Source organism: Nannospalax galili, unplaced genomic scaffold, assembly GCF_000622305.1.
Source record: "Nannospalax galili isolate Female #2095 unplaced genomic scaffold, S.galili_v1.0 scaffold3621, whole genome shotgun sequence".
NCBI classification, from domain to species: Eukaryota; Metazoa; Chordata; class Mammalia; order Rodentia; family Spalacidae; genus Nannospalax; species Nannospalax galili.
This window is the reverse complement of record NW_008344319.1, coordinates 6,295-12,517: the sequence shown is the minus strand read 5'-3', so window position 1 is coordinate 12,517 and position 6,223 is coordinate 6,295. Positions and strand designations below refer to the sequence as shown.

Sequence of the window (6,223 nt, the reverse complement as noted above, 5' to 3'; positions counted from 1 at the left end):
CATCTTTTATGTATCTGAATACCTTACTCAAAAGGTAATAACTTACATCCAGACTTTTAGATCTCCTATCCATTCTGGAAATATGAACATCTTAATCTTCATATATGTCTTTCTTTAATGAACAGATTTCCTTTTTTACATCTTTCTCACATTTTCTCTTAGTATGATGAGACATAAATAACATTGTTAAATAAATTTACCATTTGCTGTGAGGACGATTTAATGGGGTGCTAAGCAGTGTCTCTCCTCACAACAGTTTCTAATGGCAAGAAATATTTGATTTCATAAAACTTAACAATAAACCAATTGTAAAAATTAAGGTAGAGCTGGAATTTCTTAGAACAGATAAAATAAACCACATAAGAAGATTTTGACCAGTATAATATGAATCGGTAACATCTGAGAAAACAACACCATTTTATATTCCAACTTGAATTACATGAGATTAAACTAAACTATTTTCAAATGGAATCCCCAAATTTGTATTGGTTTAAAATTTTTTTCCATTGTACCTAAAGTGATAAGTAAATTCTCTATTGTCTTAAGACTAAGGAGGGAAATGGCTTGCATCTTACATTTGAGGGTGAGGCACGCTTAAGTGTGGATTCCAAAATTCTGTGGGGATTTTTTGATTTGATTACAGTTATATGATAAGTAAATCACGAGTTTTCTTAAGGGTATGGAGGGAACTGGTCTGCCCCTTATCATTTTAGGGAAGGAAAGCTTAAGGATGGCTCCCCTTCTGTGGCCTGAATCTTTAGTAGGTGGTTCCCCTCAAGTATATTGTTAGTAGTGAGACGGTGATTTCTTTACCCAATTTTACTATAAAATATTTGCATAATGAAATAAGTAATGATGGCTTCTGTTAGTACTATTTTATACCTTGCGACAAAGCACTTTTGCTGCTTCTGCAGGATCAATGTTCAAATCCTGCCTTAAGCACAATGCCTGTTTCTGTGTCGTGTGAAGAAAATTTTGCTGTTCGTAATCAAACATTTCAGAGATTCTGCAAATACTATAAATGCACACTCCTGATAAAGAATTAGAAATTCAAAATATTACAGTGAGAAAAGACAACACAAATGATGACCCAGTGTCAAAATGAGTAAGACATCTTCCAAACTGCAGTTTGCATGCTTTGAATACCTTGGATACTAGGTTGGTTGACAAGCTCATTTTAAGATGAAATGATGGACTGTTCGGGGTCATTGCAGTTTCCCTGAGCACTGAGACAGACTCAGCAGGGCCCTGGGCTCACACACTGCCCAGTCTGCCAGGGTGCCTGACTAGGGAGAGCAGCTGCAGCCAGGAGCTGATGGAGCTTGGAGAAGCCAGGCTCCTCCTGCATGCAGCGGCTGGAGCTTCCTCTCATCAGTGACTCGCTTTCTTCTCAGATGTTGTTCCTTGTGTTTCCACTCACATGCAGTGCAGTCCTCCCACTGGTGCTGTGTATATGATCGATCATCAGTAGTTCCAAAATAAATTAAACCCAAGAAAACTAAATAGGCTTCGCACAAGCCTTTGGTTTGGCTACAGGTGGGGGGCGGGGAGGTAAACGTCAGTATGAAGATTACCGGTGTGGAGAGGGAATGGGGTCCTCGGGCAGCCTGCATGGTGGCCAGGGCCCGTCTGTGCATCCCCAGCTCACGTGACCACACGGTGAGTAGCAGCCTGTGTCACACCTTTCCCACTGAGCTCTCAAGCAAAGGAGTAGTTGACTACATTTAGCAGAGAGCTTTTGATGTTTCATCCCAATGGTCAAGTGGACACATTTCATCCGTATTATGGGATATTGCTAAAAACATTTACACCCTCTCCTCCCAGCATCCTCCACTTTGGCCACTCTTCTTCTGGGGCTCCTCACCCTTATCTCCCCTGAGGGCACCGAGCATGCCACCAGCCCGCTGGCACAGTGAAAGCACCTGACTCTGGACAGTCCCATAGGGTCAAACTGTTGTCCTAGGAGTGAGTGGAGCGTCCCAAAGAGACCGGCCTTACCATTGCTCATGATAGCTTCCCACACACTGGGGAAGTATGTCAGTATGAGATCCCTGTATAGCAGTGCCCAGAAAGTGACAGATTCCTGCAGAAGCTCACCGAGTCGCAGCTTGTTTCATTGCGGGTTTTATGAACTCCCTTGACGTCCAGAGACTCTGTTCTGCCGCAAATCAAAGGTCTGAAGGAGGCATGTGCCTCATGGTGTTCAGAGCACATTGAGTGCCAACCTCGATCCCAGCGATACTTAGAGAATGACGGGAGAAGTCAGCTGTGTACAACATGACCTTGGCAGGTTGAACAGGATGGTCAGGGAGCTGCTGTGACAGATAGCTCTGGAGATTACTGGAACCACAGGTGTCCCAGGGCTCTGAGGTTGAACTTGGGTTCACAGACATGTGAGACAGAACTTTTCCTGTGAAGCCAGACTCATTTGTCTGTTATGCTATTCATGTTTTGTGGTTTGGTTTCTCATGGTTTGTCTGTTTTTGAGTCAGGGTCTCCTTGTATCCCCAGCTGGCCTGGAAGTCAATTTTTCGACCAGGCTGGCCTTATTTCTTTTTAAATGAATTTTCGAAGATGGTACCTGATGCCTTGCAGTAATCCACTGATTCTGTTCAAGGGCAAAGGTAAAATCGTAAGGGAGAGGCTGCTCAGAGACAGGAAATGGCTCTCCCGATTCTCAAAGCCCTATCCCTTCGAGGATATTACGCCGTTGGAGTTCCTTATGCACTAGAAACTGAAAGGAGACACGTGCAGCCAGGAAAGATGGGATGGTCTCCAAAGGTGAGTGCATGCTGAGCAGCAGTTGCCCAAAGGGCCGAGACCCCTGCCATTTCTCAGTGCCAAGACACAAGCCATTAAAATGCGAAGGTTCCTTGGGATCATCCCAGGATCTGCACTTGCATGTGTGGACCAGTGAGTGATGGAACTCAGTGTGCAGGCTTCTTGGCCGGAGAGTGTGCTCAGGTGGCCTGTACTCATGACCCCTCTTTGGGTTTGTACATGTGCAGGGAGGTATGGGGCCAAGGCACCAGCCAGGTGGCTCTGAGGACAGCACATGAGGAGAACCTGAGGGTTGGGGCTGAAAATTCTGTGAAGAAAGGCATGAACCCTGGAAAAGGTCAGAAGATCTTCATGACCATTGCTTGCTGGGTGATTTCGCTTCTCAGGGATGCAGAGCACAGATTTTAGACCTAGAAATTCAAGGTCCTAAGAAAGAATGAAGGAGGTAAACAGATGTGTTCGTCTCATAGTCCCAAGGTATTTATTAAAAGCCTAGCAGACAGTAGAAACCAGTCATCAAGAGGGCCTCCATAATGTCACATCCTGGGGTAAGGGATGGCATGACCTGGCTACAGGTTCCCAGTAATCAGTTGATGGCCATTAATTTGGGTTTAAACAGAATAAAATTTTAGGTTTTTCCCCAAAAATACTTGCATTCATAATATTTGTCTTTTACCCCTGGACTTGCTTGCTAAACTGGGGGAACAGAGTCACACCACATGTCTCCTTTATACTTTCAATCATTATTTAGTTAATTAACTTACAGTGAGATGAGAGTATCAGATGTGCGTACAAGGAAGAATGGAGGGGTTCTCACGCCCGTGTTCCTCAGACATAGCGGTGGCCCTGATATCAGGGACAGCAACAGCTGGGATCGGCTTTCCCCAAGGGCTGAGTGGTCAGGGTCTTCCTTCCTGTGCAGTGTCTTGGCAAGGAGGGAGCACCCAGGTCCTGGTGCTTACCAGGTGCCCCTTCATTATGAAAATACCTCACTATGGGGTCCAGTCCATTGATCAGCATCATTCTCTTGCAGCCTGGCTTCTTACACACTTCCTTTGTTTTCCTATAGACTCTCACCCTGGTCTTTTTAATCTCCCCCTCCTCCCTCTCTCCCATCCCCAAACTCCTGTGGACAGCCACATCCTTACAGTTCCTCTTAATACTGGATCTTACCCTCATTTGTCAGAACTCCTAGGGACTTCATAGTCCAATGACGTCTCCTGGTGGACACTGAATTGTATTCTGAGAATACACAAGTGAGTGCCTTTCTACCCATAAATGGTAAATGGCTGTGGGATAATGGGCTGACTATATTTAGTATTTAGCTGACATGTGTAAAGTACAGTTCCTTAAGTGTGTGTGTGTGCATATACATGCGTGACTACATACATGTCTGCAAATGACCCTTGGAAAGGGGGTGTCAGAGGCTTCATGAAGGCGTCACAATTAAAGCTTACGAATGGCCCTCGGCAGCTTCACCAGCAGTGCCTGGGGCAGGCCCGCCAAACTACATTCTTCATAGAAATCCTCATCTCCTGACCTTGGCTATAGAAGTCATTCTTTTCAAATCTGTAGGACCGGCTAGGATACAGGGAGGTGGAGGATTGGGCTGCCTGGTAGCCACAAGCCGCAGTTCACCCAGTGACCCACTGGAAGGGAAGAGGTCAAGGGAACGATATGGACCGAGCCTGTGCACTTAGCTGTCCACAGACCCTATCTGTGACTATAATTTCCCTCACTGTTGGACTCACAATGCAGGTAGGTTCAGCCCATGTTGGAGGAGCAGGGCAGGGCTTGGGGGAGGGAAGTGATTGTGGATAATGAAACAGAAGTTAGAGTAATTTAAGTTTTTTTAAATACTTTTTAATTTAAGGACTGTTCTCACTCCAGGAGGCATCATCTGGGACTCCCCACAGAGAAGTGGGCCATGGATTCTAAAGACTTGGGACACTGAAGGACAAAGGTAATGCTGTGCATGCTGAGGTACAATTGGTGTTGGTGATGACGCCTTGTGAGTGTTGACCTAGGGCATGGGCCTGGAGGTCAGGAGACAGGACTGTGAGTGGTAAAGTATGAAGACGGGCAGAGCTTTGGATCCTGATGTGATGAAGCTCTGGGCCACTGGAAGAGAAGGATGGGGCTGTGAATACTGAGGTAGGAGTGATGGGTGTGGCTGTGCATGGTGACACAGAGCTTGGAATTTCAGTGGTGAGTGGTTGTAGCCACCTCTCTTGTCCCTTAGGAACAATGATGCTTGGCTCACGAACACACAGGCACACGGACACACACAGACACACACAGACACACACACACACACACACACACACACCACACACACACACACACACACAAACACATACTATGGAAGACTTTCATGCATTCTCAACCTTGGGCAAGTCACCATGGCCTTGAGCGAGTCAAGCTGTCTCCTGACTCTAGCCATAAGTAAATTCTTGCGTGTTTCGCATTGTTTAAGTATTATTCTTGAGGGAACTCTGTATGAACTCTGTACACTGAGCCATTCTAATCAAAGCTTCTCAGGATGCTATTAAAGGCACTCCTGTGCAGCAGAGCCTGGAGTCACTTGGTCCTGTTGAGCCTCTTTGAACTCTAGTTCATTATCAAATTTTGATATTAGACGTGAAACATAACTTTAGAGCTTGACTTGATTTTTATGTACACTTTATTGAATTTTGTGCATTCCATATAATAGGTCTTAATCAAATTTGGGAGTCCTCCACCATTCACACCCCCATAGGCTTCACCCCACACTGGATTTTATTCATTCTGTCATATGTGTTAAGGCCTACCAGTCAAGCATTTGTACCCGATTTCCCTTGGTGCAAGTTCACCCACTGGAGTCTCGTCAGCCTATCTAGAGTCACTCCTTTAGAGAAGATGAGCTTTCCCTCACCCCCAGTAATCAGTTGCCAGTAGTTCCTTGGGTAAGGCTGAGGCCCGCTGCCCGTTTCCCCAGTTCTATGCTGTTCTTTTGTCTGATCGAGTCAGCATTTGGGAAGCATCTACAGGAGGAGCAGTGTGGGACAACTGGGGATGAGTTGTGCCAGGGTTTACCTAGAAGAGGTTCTGGGATGAGATTTGAGTCCTGGGATCAGGTCTATGGACACAGGGCTATGAGAGGAGCCATTCTGAGCTGTGACCAACAACTTAAGAGATGGGGACTGGCTGGTACTGTAGAGTCAGATTTTGAGTGCTGAGCTATAAATTATTAGAGAAAGTAAATGATGGACAGGGAATATGGAGTTAGGTGTTAGGGGCAGGGCTGTGTGCCTTGACATTATGTTTTGGGCCAAATAAGTACCAAGGTAGGGCTGTATGGGAAGAGATAGGAATTGGGGACATGGCTATGAGTCTTGACCCAGGGGGCAGGAACACTGGAGTACCAGGGTGGGACTGTGACTGTTTGTGTCTGGAATGGGAA

General features: G+C 45.8%; 1 long non-coding RNA gene across 1 annotated transcript in view; it reads left to right on the top strand.

Moving 5' to 3' along the window:
- LOC115071631 overlaps positions 1–4,738 on the top strand; it is a 23,898-nt gene extending 19,160 nt beyond the window's left edge. Inside the window, exons 3-4 of the long non-coding RNA XR_003850736.1 lie at positions 4,357–4,539; positions 4,655–4,738. This is a non-coding gene — a long non-coding RNA (uncharacterized LOC115071631). The remainder of the gene's footprint in view (positions 1–4,356; positions 4,540–4,654) is intronic.
- The last annotated feature ends 1,485 nt before the right edge of the window (positions 4,739–6,223 follow it).